Source organism: Ciconia boyciana, chromosome 5, assembly GCF_034638445.1.
Source record: "Ciconia boyciana chromosome 5, ASM3463844v1, whole genome shotgun sequence".
Taxonomy (NCBI): Eukaryota; Metazoa; Chordata; class Aves; order Ciconiiformes; family Ciconiidae; genus Ciconia; species Ciconia boyciana.
Window position 1 is genome coordinate 68002123 of NC_132938.1, and position 17050 is coordinate 68019172.

The window sequence follows — 17050 nt, forward strand, 5'->3', positions numbered from 1 at the left end:
CGTGTGTCCTATAATGGTTATTCTTTCTTAGCTGGTGCTTGAATGTGTTGTACCTCAGATGAAATGTTGAGATGAGGATAAGAAAATGATAGTGTCAGGAATCTGTTTTTGTAAAGATGCATGGTTATAAGTTTGCACCGGACTTTAAGTGGTTAAGTTTAAAAACTAAACCTTACAAGCCTGTGGCAACATATTATTTCTATATTTTAACTGTAGGAACATTTGGTTTGTATATATAGAAAAATGCCTCCAGAAGGAGGAGGGCTGTTAAAACTTAACGCATTTGAAAGGGATAAATGGATAAACTGATCCCCTCACTTTGGTGGAAGAGAAATATGCAAGTGTCATTTGAATTTGTGTTTCTTGGCTGATTCGTGGAAGCATGTCCTTCTTCAGCAAACAGGTGTTCATGTATCGTAAAGGACGCTTACTATCCATTAGTAAACTATCCAGTTTCACAGTCAATATTACAAGTTATTAAGCGCATCTGACAGCATGACTGAGTTAGAATAGTTACATAGCCTCTTTGTGTGTCAAACAGGCTCACCAAATGTTTGTGCTAAAGCTCAGCGATATAGCCGGTAACAGAATTTGCATTTACCTTTCTCAAGTCTTTTTTTTTTTTTTTTTTTCATCCTGAGATACACAACTGCCCTCAGTGAATGAAATGTCTGCCTTATTCTTGGAGTGGGGTGAAGAGAATGCGTAATGTTTTCCATATTTGTATGATGCTAAATATTTCTGAAAAAATAGTGTAGCAGTGAAAAACATAATACCTAAAGTAATGGTGCTTTTGAGGAGGGAAAACAGCCTGTCTACTCAGGAGGAAGAAAAAGACTCTTAAATATTTCCATTTTATTCTCAGATCTGTCCAATACCTCTACAATCTCCTTATCATTTTGCAAGCCATACTTCACTTCTTCTTTGGCCATTTCAAATATGGTCTCTAAAGAATGGACTTTTTAATATATCTTTCTCAACTTGAAAGGGCTGTATCCCACCTTCATGCTGTTTGTTATCATCCAGGCATGGCTTAAATGTGCTTTCTTGGATCAAGGAAGATGAAGTTACTGTTTTCTAGTTATTTTACCTGATGAAATTTTCATAAATTGCATTATTTATATAGTGAGAAAAGCTCACCAGAAGACTGATGGGATGCCTGAAAATAAAGATGCAATATTTTACTGCCTTTGTGGTTGAGCACTGTTACTTGGGCAGGTAGCTCCTGCCAGCCAGGAGAGCTCTTGCGTGAGTAAGTGCTGCTTGTGCTGAGTCAAGGTTGTCATCTGTTGCAGGACAGGCACAATAAACAGGGAAGTGCTGGTAGGAGCATGGTAGTCATTAATAGTTGCGTTTTGAATGACAGTTTCTCATAAAGCTTTTGAAGGAGTCTTCTGATCTGACATTAGTCCATGGCAGGTCTTCTCATCTATTTACCTCTAGACCAGTAAATAGATAATCTGTGTCATCAGGCTTGATGGTGACACAGGCTTGATGGTGACACAGGCTTGATGTACTTTTCTGTCTTTCTTCTCTAAACTAATATCTCAGTAAGATATGCAGGTGAGCGTAGCTGTTACTCTGGAGGATTTAAATCCTGAAATTTTTAGCGCTCAGAGCTATTACTGCACCTGTGGAATTCTCTTCAGGTGATGGAGATCTGCAGGGTTATGACACTTCAGGCATCCTGATCTGTAGTTCTGATTAGGACATGTGTCATCATCTCAAATCACTTAACTCTGCCCCATTATTTAACTAAATGTTGCTCTTAATCTGCTTGGCAATGGCTTTATGCTAGCAGATGCAGCTGGGGACCTGTGCAAAGCCTTTACAAGTTTCAAGGTAAATTCATGTAGAGGTCATGTTAGCAGTACAGATTTGAATGCGTAGGTGCCTGCTCAGATATTTGTCTGCTGACGAGACAACTCATAAAGACTCAACATAGGATGTCACACATGTAAAAGCTCACGCTGGCTAATGAACCTTGAATTGATCTTCACCTTTCTCTTAATTTCTGTGCCAAATTCTAGCTAAAACAGAGGAAATCACATGCAAGTTTGTCCGTGCTCCAAAGTGTTGTAATAAAACACACATAGTTTATAACCATGTCAGACCCAACATCCCAAGGTGGCTTTCGGCTGTCCCATGTCAGCATGGTATGGGGATTGCAGTCTCTCTCCCTTCTTGTCGTCAGAACAGCAGCATTGCACCTCTGGACTCCGCATCCAAACCAGATCCTTGTTACTTCCAGTTTTTTTTCCTGACGTGTCAACCATATCAGGCATCATACATTTTGCAGGCTTCTGCAGCATGTGATTAACCCTTCAAAGTCTACGATACCAAGTTTCTCGTATTCTAAGTCTTCATCTTTTTTCAGCTGTGCTTACCCTGCAATATAATTTGCCGTAAGTAAAGACTAAGGTGAAGGGAAAAAATAGGCTACATGGTCTCTAAAGCCAATAGATGACCAGCATTGAATATATCTAGTTTTGGCAGCCTTATTTTCTGAACCTCAATATCGTACCCTTTTTAGACTGCTTCTGACTTGCTGCTTACATGGTGAAAAGTAGTGGGTGACCAGGAATGAAGACGACTTTTCACATTGAGAATGAATCTTTAGAATATTACCGTAAAAAAATATTTTTTTTTCCTATTAGAATATCACCTTCCTTAAGTCAGTTATACTTGCTGATAGTGTCTAATAAACATAGTTTAGGCATTTAAAATGCCTTGTTACCTTACTGACTGTGCCAAGTACCCACGTCAACTAGAACATTTCTCTTTTTCTCCTTCAGTTACTTTTAGTAGACATCCACAGTTACTGTACCTTTTAAGTTAGCTGGTGGTAACTTTCTTTATAACATTGCAGCTTGCAGTGTTTGGGGAGCGATAGCCTCTTAAGCAAAGCCAAGTTCCCTTATTCCCTTTTAAATGTTTTTCTTCTGCTAATATGCATGCAGAACATGTCTTTGTCTTTGAAAGATTTTTACATGTTTAATTTTTAATAGAGGGTGAATCATACCTGTCTGTCTGTGTGTATAGATCCCCCCTCCATGACTGACATTTCTAAGAAATAATGGTTTCTAAACTAAATAATAGCAAAGTGGGCTTGAAAAAGAAGGTATGTGTGATTATGTGATGTCATTTCATGTGTGATGAAACCTACACTAAGACTTCAGATAAGATTTTACTTCAAGGTGATTGCTCATCTGAATCAGGGTACCAGCCTAAGCCTCATGATTGTGCCAATTACGCAATTTTCAAAATGGCCTAGGAAAATGTCATGGTTGCTTGAAATGACAGTAAAAATTGAGGAGGATGACCTTTCTGCTGCGTTACCTACAGCTTCTTCTGCAAACGTGCCTTTTCCCTCTAATTTCCATATTAATTCATGTATGTACACATATGTACTTGCTTTTCTCAGCAGTTGTGGTGGAAACAAAGGGCTGATACTCCTACTGTAGTTTCTTCCTGGCAGTTCCACTGGTGTAATCCCGTGTGGGACAATTTCACAAAGTTTGATGTGTTATTATTGAAAATGTTTACTATTTTAACATAAATTGCATACATTTATCAATAATTATGTTTCAATTATTGTCATTCAGACAAGGAGATTTCTCTTCAAAACAATGTTTCATGATATTTTAGAGTCTAATTTATGTCTGTTAAAAGGAGTTGAAAGGCTGTCATTGACTTCTTAGGGTTTATGGTCAAATCTTTGATCAAACATTGACAATATTTTAGAGACTTCTTATACCTATCTGTTCCTAAGCCCTTCACATGGATTGGCATTTTTTTCACAGAGCCTACTTGTAGCAGCCCCCAAAAAACCTCACCCAACCCAACACAAAAAAACCAACCCAACAACATGATCTTCATTTACATGTAACCTTCACTGACTTGAATGGGTGATTCTGGTTAAAATCTGATTTCAGGCTATTGCAAGTATTTTTGTAAATAAACTTTTATGTTAAATATTATCTAGAATAGTCACTTATCAGAATTATACCTGCCAGAGAGATAAAGGTCTGGTAAATATTATTTTTAGAATTTATGAATGGCCTTGACCTCTGTTTGTTTGCTGACGGACTTTATGGGAAAAAGGCCGAGCTGTTAAAATATTCTCCATGCTTGGCAGGACTGTTTTCCCCTTTAGCTTCCCACAAATTTAATGTGCAAACTTTTTTCACCAATGATTCTCTCATGTTGTATACTGTAGCCTTAAATCTGTACTTTTTTTTTTCCCTTCCAATTTGAAAAGTTATACTTGTTTTTGTAGGTTCTTGTATAATTTTGTGTAACTTTTAACAGCTCTGGGTATAATCTTGATATGACAGGGACCTCTACATATATATGTCTTTATTTCTCACTAAAGAAGTTAGAAGTCTGTATTAATATGTCAGGCCAGGAGGTCTTAGGGTTTTCCTTAGTGTACCAGCATGCATTTAACAGCCTCGTACTTTCTACAGCTTGCTTTGTTGTTATTTTGTTGAGGGTGCTCTTTTTTTGTTTTGCTCTTTTTATTGAGGAGTTCAAAATCTGTCTAAAGTATCTTTTGAAAATGTGACTGCTAATGATGCCTTATTTTCCCTTAAAATTATACACATCAATTGACTCCTGTGCTGTGGCAGGTAGAATTCCATATTGCTGGATGACTGTGGTCCGTAAATGGGTGGATCGTCCAAATCTTGGGAAATAAGAGCTCTGTTGTCAATCCGTATGCCAATATCTAGGGGTTGTTTCTTTGTGTATGGGGATACGTAATGTTGTGTATTGCTAAAACATTTCTGTTGCCAGTTGATACCGCTGAACTTTGCAGTAGTTGGCTGTTGGAAATCAGATTGCCATAGTTTATTCTGATAATAATTAATAATTGTTTCCTAGCTTTTATATCACTTTTGGTGATATAGAATCTCACTATCATATCTTCTTTTGACTGTTTTCTGAAAAAGGGTAAGGTGGGATTACCTTCCTGCACAGATTTTAGCAAGCAGAAGAAATACTGATTATCCATATTCCGACAGTATGGATCAGTCCATTTTAATGAGGACTGGAAGACACTGATGTCTGAAATACGTACTGTATAAAAATGTTCCCATCCTATTTTATGGGATATGTGTTGCAGTTATGCAGGTAAGCATGCATAGGGATTGCTGCAGCGGTATCGATACTCGTGCAGTACTCATATTGTCTGCAGAGGGAGTAAATTGTTACGTTATAATTCAATAACCTGTCCTTACTCGACCAACACTTAGCATTAATGGCACACAAACCTTCTGCGAAGCGCTCTGCCCAGCTGAATCGGATTTCTAGATCTGTATTGGTGCTTTGCTGAACCCAGGCTTGAGGAGCAGTTGCTGTTGAGTGTGGTTTGTATCTGAAGGACACATTGTTTGCAGTGGTGAAATACACTGTTGGGCCATGCCTTGTCTGGTCTGACTCTGGTTTTGCCCTTTGTTTGGGCGCGCTGTATGTGAGGGCCAGGTCGGGTTCGTGATCCAGTTCACTCTGAAGCTCTAAAAACCGACAGGTCAGTGCGACTTGGTGAGCAGCATGGTGCGACATGGGCGTCAGAACAAACTGAAGGGATGGAAAGGGAAAGGAGCCTATGAAATATCCTAAGTGCACATTTCTGGTAAAAGGTAATGCGTTGTCGAGCCGTAATCTCGGCATTTGTATTTTCAGGGTGTGTTTTTAAAAGGCAGTTTCTGTTTTTTAACTGTATGTATTGTGTTTTCGAACAGAATTGTAGGAGCTGGAATTAATAATGGACTATACTTGGAGAACAGTGGAGTGCTGTGATTTCAGGTTTAAGCTCTCAGAGGTCAGAAAATACCACAGTTTAGGATGAATATAGTACCATAACTTGTTCTCTGGCAAGTGTGTCTTACAGTATGGCTGTATAAGAGTGATAAAAATGGTCCGACGAGGAAACTAGAAAGAGAGTGTGAAAAACAGGTATAAATATGTCTAAGTTTAGTACTTTTATCAGTTTTTACATGCAGCTGGTTGCTACACAGTGCTTGGTGCTCAGCATATGAATTACTTTACTTCAGCTGCAGCCTCCTCTGAGTGAGAGAGATCTGTGGAGAAAAAACTAGTATTTCCATTGTGTGCAATTGTCCAAGTCCTTGCAGCATTACTGGGCATGTTTGAATGCACCCTAAATAGACCATGGCATGATTTGACTTCTTGCTGCCCTACTGGTACAACCTGCAGTGGAAGGTCACCGTCTGTTGGGTCCTCACGAAAGCTCTCTCCTGCTGGAGCCGCATTGGTTTTGCTGCTGTAGGAGACAGGCTGACCTTGGAGGCAGGCATACTTTTTTGATTTACGCTACAGGGGAAGGGATCGTAGGTCAGGAAGGCCCTGTTTATCCATGCCAGCAGTTCCCAACATAGCCTGCTCTGGTACCACTACTGGCAAGAGGAGCAGCAGCAGCTCTTGGCTCTGTGCCGGGCTGTGCACTTGGGAGGAGGCACTCCCTTCTCACACTTGGAAGCAGGGTGCATGCGCATCCTTAGTAATACGCGCCCTTCTGTTCAGGAACCCTAGCATTTTGGCATTTTACAAAACCTTGAGAGTTTATTTACTTTCAGGACAACGTTTTCAAATAAACTGTCTCTTTAAATGGGAAGCTTTGACCTTGGTGTTTTGTTTTGGTTGTTGGGTTTTGTTTTTTTTTTGCAACTGAGGTTTATTAACATGGTTTACCAGAGCTTAGCAGTGTGTTTTCTGAAAGGATGTGATCAGGGTGGTTGTCTTTCTCTGCTTTACTGAAATTGATGCTGAAGGATTTAAACCAAAAACCACCAAAACAACCCCCCCCGAATCCCCAGGACCCCCCCAAAACAAACAAAAAAAACCCCAGAAAACCAAAACCATGCTGCTGATGATTCTGGATTCTTAAAAGCATCAGTAACATTGGTTGTATCTATTCAGTATGTGAACAAGTATTTTGCAAGACACTATTCCTTTAGTGAATTGTATTGTAGCAGAAGTTCCCAGTTTGTTGGTAGGTCACAAGAGAATAACCTGAAGTTTTGAATTTTATTTCTATATCTTAAACTGTGATTTAAGCTCCTGCAATTACATTAGAATGTGTTGTTAGCCGGTTGCTAAATTAAATTTCTATAAATCTGCAATCTGTAAGCTGCTTATTTGCTTCATGAAAAAATTGATAGCTTAAGTTTCATATTTGGAGGTGGGGTAACTTAGGGTTAATATATATTAAGGTATTTCTTTAAAAAGAAAAAAAGTAAACTTTGGTTGGAACATCTGAGCAGAAACAGAATCCAGTATTTGTGGATAATATGTAAAATGGCTTATAGGAATTTGTACGCTCTCCTAAGATGCATGGGTACACTGCTGATCGTGGTTAGTGATAATTAATAATAGATCAAAGAGTTACAGCCCTGAGGTTAAAAAGCAAATTTCAGACTAATTGCTGAATGTTTCTGACAATTTTTATATCACTTCCCTCATTTTCATTCTCTCTTCTAAACAATACTTTCTACTTGCGTCTAGAGGTGAAATAACTTTTTAAATGGACTTTCAGGCTAAAATTTGAATGGGCTTTCAGGCTAAAATTTGGACTGGACACATGAATCTCTACTATTCTGCTTTTCTGTTCTTGTCTGCTTTTGAGAGGTGCTATCCCAAGTTTCTAAAAGCGGTGGCTTTATAAACCAATTCCCTAGCAGTTAGGTTTCTGAAAAAGAGATTGAAAAAATCTGCCATCTTTAATAACGTTTTGTGATTCTTTTGGATTTGGGAGAATATCTTACTTCCATTTCTGTGTGTGTATGACCATTTCAGGTTCTTATTCAGTCTTAAGTCTACAAAATAAGCATGTATTTTAGAGGTTATTTTGGGCAGTGTAACCTATCAGTGATCTGAGAGTTTTTAATCACAGGTCAGAATTGGGAAATAAGTAGCTACGTTTGTCCTGACTGGGATTTTGGCTGTCGCAGCTGTCGAACTATAGGGTCTTGCTAGCATTTTTGACAATGGTTTTCTGAATACCATGTTGCGCTAACGTGATAGTGCAGTCCTGCGAACCCATCGCTACAGTACTTAATTTCTTTTGTTCGCTAGCTCTTCTTCTGTACCTGCCTCGAAGGGTTGGGATGGAGGGTGCATGAAAACTGTCCCAGTCTTGGCTTGGGAGTCCCCCAAGGAGATTGGAGCAGCTCTCTAGGCAAAGCAGTGTTCTGCTCAATTAATTTTTAAGTTGTGCTTTGCTTCTTGATGGCAGATTCAGGCCGTATAGGAAAGGGCAGCTGCTGAGTTTCGCTGGTATGAGAACGGACTGAAGTGCCTGCCAGTGCCGTCAGGCGCGTTGCCCTGCCGTGGCAGGCAGCTGCCTGCGCCTGTGCATCCCTGCGAGCTTGCGCAAGGCGGCCGCGTCCGTGTACCCGTGTGAATGCGTCACCCGGCGTGTCCTTACCGAGACCTGTGCTCTCCGAGCCCTTTGGAAACCTGGTTTCACAACCGGCGAGCCCTGGTTTACTCTGGCAACATCTCACCTTGAAAAATCGATTGTGTCTGTATCTTTAGCTCTTCTTTAGTACTGCTGCAGATACGAGAGTGGGGAGAGGGCTCTTTTGCAGGTGGTTCACCGTATTCCCCATTCAAACATGGCCTCTTGTCTGACTGAAGCAAGGCTGGAGGTGGGACCTGACCTGCTAGTCAAGTTTCATGTCACTGCCCTCAGACTAGGAACAGGAAAGGAGTTGCTTCTGGAAGCGTGCCTTAAGGTCAGGGCATCAAGACAGCAACCTTTATTTTCCCTCAGGAGGCTTGAGTTCAAATATGAGCCGCTCCAAAAGGTCGGAGATCTCACTTTTAGCATTGCTGAAGGCTTGTCTCTAGAAACCTGTCATGCACTTCAGCTTTTTTGAAGACTGGAGTGCCAGGGACCTTGCAAATGAAGGTGGGTGGGAAATTTGCACTGTTTCCAGGCAGACTATCTGAGCTGTCAGCTTCATTATTTTAAACTAAATTAAATTTGTGCTAGAGAGTGCAGTATGTTAGAGCAGTTAGGGAGCTCTTCCTCTAATGGTAGCTTCAGGTCTACTTTGCTAGATCTAACTTCATTAACTTCCAAACTCATTTGGATAAATTAAAAAAAAAAAAACCAAAACAACAAAAACCTTGCACAGGTGTTGATCCTGGAATATGTGAAAACTTCACAGAAAAATTAGAGTCTCATTTGAAGACGATATAGTATTATGTTTGCCTTGTCTAAGGAACAAGGTTCATTCTTTTTTTTCTTATTATTGAGTAGAAAATAAACACACGTCATCAGTTCTGGCCCATTGGTCAAGGGATGCATGCTTCTGGACCATTGCGGGTATTGCTTTCCATACCTGGCAAGAGGTCTTGTCCCAGAGTTGGGCACAGTCCTGTTACGTGCATGTCCATGTCCGTACATTTGGGCAGTGAACCTGCTCTCTGAAGTTGTGTGCGGCAGGGGGCACCTGCAGCTCTCCGGGTACCCCGAGCCTGGCAGGGAGAGGACGGGATGCCCTGGTGGGATGCTGCGGCAGAGGTCCTCTTCCCCTGTTTCTTGGGGATTGCCCGCTAGCTGGTAGCCTGTTCGCTTGGGTTTAGGGTGCACCATGTTTTGTTCTTGTTGTTTTAATTTTAAATTTGTTTGTTTGTTTTTGAGCACTAAGTCTTTCTTAAGTTAATAATTAAAAACAAATATTGGCCAATAAACATTCCTTAAGGATTAGAAAAAGTTACTGAACGTGACTGGCTTGTCAAAATTCTGCATTGAACCTTTGTCGCAGACTGCCCCGCTGTAAAATGCATCAAGTAAAACCACATTGCTGTAGGATTAGCTGTATAAACCCTGTACAGTTTTACCATACTCTTCCTTCAGATACATGGTGGCAAAACAGAATCATTCCAGTTGATTTGATTAGGATTTTTAAATCCTTATTTTAATCTGAATCCATGCAAACTAGCTGGAAGATGAACAAAGTGGGGGGGTTAGACGTGTCAGCTTCTACTCAGTGTATGGAAGTAAATATTGGAAGTGGTCCAGAGCTTTATGGCTGCTGCCAACTAATGACATAAGATAATGTTGCAATGAAACAATGCACTTGATTTGCGCTTGTTTCCCAACTAACCTTTCTGATTCTGGAGACTGCTTGGAATTTATGTTTTTGAAGATTTGACAGTAAAAGGGAGATTAGGCATTGAAAATTTTGACTGATTAAATATGCGGTAATGACAACTTCAAACTGCACATGCAGATAATGAGATAAAGGACTGTTAACTCATTTCGTATTAAACCCATTTGGTGGAAGAAGCAAGGAGGAGTGTTTTGGGTGGACACGTTATTTTAAAAAGGGGGGAAAAAATCAGAGGAGCTAATTTATATGGAAATACAAGTGAAAAGAGCAAGTTGCTGATTTACCTTTTTTTTTCCCCTGGGACCAAAACTGCAGCCATTGTGGGTCTGCAAACTGTCCTGCATTTCTTTCCTAACATAAACCAGAGTTAATTGTGTGGAGAAAGCTACTAACAAACTTGGTAAGTTTTTGTTAGCATTTTTATTTGGGTCAGAAATGTGCTTTTGAAGTGACTCTTCCAGTTGTGCCCCCATCTTCTGTGCTGCAGTTCACATCATGGGGCAGTTGCGGAATGAAAAAACAGATACTTCTTAGTCAGCAGTGAATGAAAAAAGTGCTCCAGGAACTGCCTAAGGCACTCCAGCCCTCAATGGCTTCTGCCCATGGGACCCCGCTGGAGCTGGCCTGAAGCATAACCCTTGCGACACCTACAAAGTGGATACTGGATCCTCAGGACTAACCTCTCCTCTCGATAGATCTCCTTCTATTGCACCACACTGCCTGTAATGTAGATACTGCCTGTGTGCTAATTGCATTTTCACCTGTTAACTCAAGCGCCTGTAATTGAAAAAAGGTTCAGGGTTACAGGCAGAGGAAATTATTCCACAGAAAAACTGGAGGCACTGTTTTCAGCAGATGTGTTTGTTCATAAGTTGTGTCCAGAATGAGCAGAGTACCTACTTACTCGTCCTTCACAGCACTCTAGAAATCTTAAAAACAACTGAATTAAATCCTGAAAGTAGGAAATGAAACTGAAGTGACAAATAGGCTGTATCCTGTTTTTCGTTAGTGAATTTCACTTCTTTTCAACTAGTTGAAAGATCTAGATACAGTTTGCAGATACTCTCATATTTATTATAATACTAATCTGTAAAGGAGAACAGGATTGTTTTGATTATAGGCAGCTGCATTAAGTAACTTAGGCAAACTAATTAAACAACTTACAATGGTCGTTTCAGGAAGAAACCTACTTTGTGGATCAATAAATTTTTGTAAAGTAAACCTATTGATTTGCAGCTAATTATCTATTGCAGATGTCTGATAAATTAATTCTAATACGAGTTTCACTGAGTTGAATAGGTGATGTATTAGTGGCTTGTAAATGACTGACAGCCACTGAGTCTATTTATAAGATAAATATAGGAAAAACAGAGTTATAAACCTATCTTAATTTCTAACAAATCAGCACTGTAATACCAGGATCCAGATGAGTTTTGAGCTCATTCACTAACTTCTTAAGAGGAGCTTCATGTTTTTCTTATTTTCATACCCTCCCGGCTGTGATGAACAAGATGCTCCATGTCCTCCACCATTGTTCCATGTCCTTCCACCTGTATTAGCCCTTTCCATGATCTCAAGATGCTTCAGGTTCTGCTTGCTTCAGCACAAACACCTGATATTGTGCTTATTAAAAGGAAGTCTTACTAAGGTTATAGCAAGGTCCACGAAGCTGACTCCAGTGTAGCACAGAAGCCGGGTCCTCCATCTGCCAACTCATGTTCAAAGCTGGCATGCTTCAAGGCGTGAGAAGGTGGCAGTCAGCCGTGCTTTGGGGTGATAGTGGTGGGGGTCAGTAGGTTTTCCTGGGGACTTCTCTACGCTAGTGCTGTCAGTGTGGACATTTATAGTTCTTTCCAAATTCTGCTCAAGGTACCTGAGACTTTGAGCTTGCGCTGGGTCTGACTCCATAGGAAGAGTTACTGCTGATTGGGATATATGTTGGCTTTTTTCCATCATGCAGCATACCCCAAACTCAGAGGTGATACTGTTGTTGATATGACTTAAATCAGTAAGTCAATAGAAATGAATGCAATTTTCATGCGGAGTGGAAAAAATATTCAGGACCAAATAGGAATGAGCTTGAGATCAGGAATGCAGAAGAATAAGAAATATGATTTAATGAAAAAGAAGAGAAGGATTATAGGAGCAAGAAAAATAGCAGGTATTGGCACAAAAGAATGTAAGCTTAATATAGTGCACCAGATCCTAGGAAAACTTGTGGTTTTGTCTGACATGACTAAAAACTGAGAACATTCAACGTCTCATAAGTTAGGTTTACAAGAAATAGCTTTGACTGATTTTTAAGGATATGTTTCATGTAATTAGTTTGAAAGACAACAGTAGATACACAAATGTTTCCCCTTGGCTGTTTTTGGTACAGTCTAGTCATTGATGTTTCACCTAGGGAAGGTTAAGGTACCTCTGTACTAGGCATGAGAGTTGATGATGAAACATGTTAAATTATCCACTGTTCAGAGGACAGAAATGTAAAAATCATCTGCTATTTGTAGAAGACTTTGCATTAATGTTGTGGCTTTTTTTTATTATTATTAAGTATACACAAAACCAAGCAAAAGAGCAGAGCTTTTTGTTCGTCTCTGTTACTTTGTCTGTGCTGCCTGCAACGCCTAAAATACCTGTGCTGTTACAGGTCCCGCAAATGTACAGTAACTACATATCCAACTTTTAATTATATTTCTATATTACGTCAGGTCCGTGGATTAGGAAAGTGAGATGTCAAGAGTAAATTTAGGTTGGGGCTTCTCCGCCAAGTCCTCAATGCTCCCACCAGTAGCTTAGTATGAATTAGTCTGTTTCTTTAAAGGCTTGAAGTAAATATTGAGTAGGGTTTCCTAGCAACATTTGTAAGGTTAAGTAAAAATCAGATTTGTCAGGTATTGCTTCCAGAGCACACTAGTCTTTCTATTTCAAAATTTATACTTTTGATACATTATCTGCAGTATGAAATGCTCAACAGAATCTGATAGTATTGTAAATAAATAATTTCAGAGAGTCATATGTCCAACGACAAGTCAGCTGAAATATTATTCTTACTTTGGGACACAGTCTTTCTTTTGCTGTGTATTTGTACTGTATCTAAACCAATGAGGACTAACCTTATTTGACTTCTGCAAGTATTAGCTATATATATGTGTGTGTCTGTATATGTATATATAAAAATACAACAAAAATAAAGCTGGTAGGTATCTTCCACTGTTTAAGCCTGCTTAAAAAAGTTCTTATTTATTGTTGGTTTTGTGAAAGTAAACAAAGAAATGATGTGCATGTCCAAACCGGTCTCTTGAGTTAGCAGAGGTCTGAGATACAGGTGGTAGAATCTCTTACAGAAATCTTGATTTTTCTTCAACTTTGATTTGTAGTGACAGGAGAGAAGATTAGAGAGAGAAGAATACTTTCTACAGTGACATAAAAGTAGAGGATTTATGTTCTTTTAGCCTGTTCGGTAACTTGCATGCAAGGGTCTCCACAGGTGCTTTGGAAGTGTAAGAGGTGTGTGTGCCTATGGTATACCTATTCTGGGTAGGATAGTTCCCCCTTGAGAAACATAGAAGGCTGGAATTTAGGTTAGCCCAGGACAGATAGATAGATAGCAGAGGGGAGCAAGGAATGGAAAAATTTGGTTGGCTGCTTCCAGTCCTAAGTTTTTGAGTCTATAAATAGAGTCTATCAGAATATTTCTAGTTAGTTCTGGGGAAAGTCAGCTGCTGTGCTGGGGATTGGCTGTGCTCCCAGAATGAGGAGGGGAAGGAAAAAAAAAAAAAGTATGATAGGAGGCCTATTGAAAATCTACCAACTGACACCAGTGAAATCAAGAAATTGGAAGATCCTGTATTTGGGCTTCAGGTTTTTTTTCTCCAGCCTGTGTCAGTGCTGGATATTCTGCAGAGCAACTCTCTTTGTAGCCTAGTATGAGCTTCCAAGTTAACTGGGCGCAGGAGGTAGGTCCACACACAGCACCCGGCAGGGTTCGTAGTTCAGAAGCCAGGACTGAAGCCTGATATCAAGAATGAGTATGGAAGTAGACGGAAGCGGCTTATTATCCTCATTTCATGATGCAGTGGCTAGCCTGGACAGCCTGCGCTCTCTCTGGGTTAGATGCATTATGTAAAGGGAAGCACAGAAATGAAAACAAAAGCTGAATTTTGAGCTAATAAAATTAAGTTATCATGTAAGCTGTGACTTTTTAAAATAAGAAGAGAAAGGTCTTGCTGATAATTTAATGTGCAAACTAGTTGAAGTATATTCTGATACCAGAAATAGACATTTAAGGGAGTCATGATGAGCTTTGCAAACAGTTAAGATGCTTTCTAGGAAGTATAAATTATATACTTGAAAAATATTCTGAATTGAGATTTAAACACAATGTACAACTAGAGTATAAATAGCTAGTAAGTTTAAAAATTATAGTATTTTTAGAACGTTCTTATAGTAATGGTAAAAGATGACCTTTCAGCAAAACTCCCTCCCCCCCACGTAACCACAGAAGGATGATCCTTCATACTGTAAGCGGAAAAAGTAGCTTTGGTCAAATGAATAGCTTTATGCATGTAAGCTGAACCAGACTACTCAGATGAGCATTTATTCACATGTCACAGTTCATAGGACCTGAAATTATCTGAACAGTAAATGAGCTTTTTCAGCACAGAACTAATCCCAGAAAAATCTGTGCTCATGTTGAAAATAAAAGTGTTCATGACAACTGTTTTGCTGCTCAGGCTTTGCTGGCAACTCATTTTTTCATTTGTAATTTTTCAGATATTGGGAAAAGTGATTATATTGAATGTTTATGGCAGAAGGAGAAGGAATAGAGCAGTGTCAGCGCTTCTCAGAGGGGCATGCTGCCTTTTCATGTCCATTGGTGTCATGTGCCAGTACGATGCTTACTTGCTGCTTCTAGATTTCCATAAACATTAGGTAAAAAGGCCACACCAATGTTTTAACTTTGTTTTGTTTTGTTTTTTAATACATTTAATAACTTTTGTTCATCTTTGTGTTTTGTAATAAAGCATGAAACTTATAAGGCATTTTTAACTCTATTGCATCAGTAGGTACTTCAGTTTCTCTGTATTAGTTGGAATAAAATCTTGCACTAACTGATTTCCTTGGCTGTCTTATTAAGCTTTTTTGATTATTTAAATATTAATAATAGTAGAACCATTTTAGACATTCTTGGGTGATTTTTAAATGGGCAAGTGTAGGTAAAGTTTTCTTCAGCTGCTCAGCAAAAGGCAAGCATTTTGTTTTTGAGGAAATTATGTCAATAAATACTTTGTTATTGACAATTCTTGAAGAAAACGAGGTTAAATGGTAAAGAACTAATATGTTATCTTGTTAAGATGGTGGGAAAACAGCTCCTTAAAAAAACCAAACAACCCCAACTTGTTACTGTTTGAATTAAGAAGGAGGAAGATCTTTCAGGGGTTTGAAATCTGCCCTCGTGAGAATCGATGACGGTTCCCACCTGCTTTCCATAGGGCTAGTATTTCACTCGGCATTTCACCAGAGGATGACTGTGGGAATTAAAACTAATTCATTGTGACCGTGTGTATTGCCTCGAAGAAATTCTGAGGAACAGCTCATTGGTGGAGGGAGGAGGGAAAAATCAGCCTATGTATGGCCAAGGTAGATTTAACTTGGAATAATACACTAAGTTTGAAAAAAACTTACCAATATCAGCTATCTGTGTTGGAGAGGCTCCAGGAATATTTAAGTTTACAATTCCATTTCTCAAAAACCGAGAAATTGGAAACAGAAGATAAACAACTTATTAATATTTTATTTCTTTTTCAGATAATTTTCTGTCATGTATTTGGAAACTTGACTGAAACATTGGTCTTGTTTGAGGAACCAGCTCAAAATTCACGTTAACTTTTCATTGTGCCACTTGTTAATTTAGATTATGCAAACCAATGTGATAAACTGATCTTGAATGAGATTGGAATAGAGTTCTAAAATTATGTTGTAAATAGGTCTGATGACAGCGGATGTTTTATTTCTTTCTAGAGCAGTACATTTAAAATGTATGTCACATACCCAAAAAACGCCCGAAACCAAACCCCCCAAAAACCTCAGATCACCTCTGGATTTAACGGTGGTTTATAGTCCCCTTTTTCTGAAATAGCATCTACTCCAAGATTTAGAAGCAGACAGAACTGTGTCTTTAGATGGAGGATTTGATCTCACATCAGTTAGAGTCCTGACGGCTTCTCCTGACACGTTGCTTGATGCACCGTCTGGCAGCGAGGCTCCTGCATGGAGCTTTTTATTTGCACTAGTGGCCCCATTAAAATCTGTGGGACTGGCCATATACAAAGGCTTTGCTTAAGCTGCTGCAGGTTGAAAGTTCCCAATGTTTCTAACTTACATCAACTGTTTTATATTATGCTTTTTTCCCCGAGTTGTTCTGGCACTTTGATTCTTGTCATGCACAGCATGCATCTTTTCACACTCCCAATCCCTGACTGTGATGGCTTGAGTCTTTCATTATTTTGTGATTAATTGTAGAGATACAAACATTATCAAATCAAAATCCCTGAAAGGCCTCTTTTAAAGGATCTGCCTAGCTTTTTGATTTGGCTACCCCACAAATTACTTATCTGGTGGCTGTGTGGTTTTTAACATCCTGCTAAATTTGGAACAAGTCCATGAAATACTTTCTGCAATATCTGGGGAATAGAAAAGCTTGATAAGTTATTTCGTCCATTGCTTGGGTCAAGCCTTTCAAGAGACGGCAGCGCTGGGTGTTGAATCCATTAAGTACGAATCAGTGGGTGTGCAGGATCATGGTTTGTATTGTCAGTTATTGTATTAGGGTGTTCAGTGCAGATTTTCAAGTGTTAGAAGTCCAATTTTTGTCTTTCAGATGCGTGTAAACTCATTAACTA

General features: G+C 39.3%; 1 protein-coding gene across 7 annotated transcripts in view; it reads left to right on the forward strand.

Moving 5' to 3' along the window:
* The window catches only part of NR3C2 (nuclear receptor subfamily 3 group C member 2), a 218701-nt gene that overhangs the window by 7292 nt on the left and 194359 nt on the right, over positions 1-17050 (forward strand). The gene's annotated exons all lie outside the window — the stretch shown is intronic.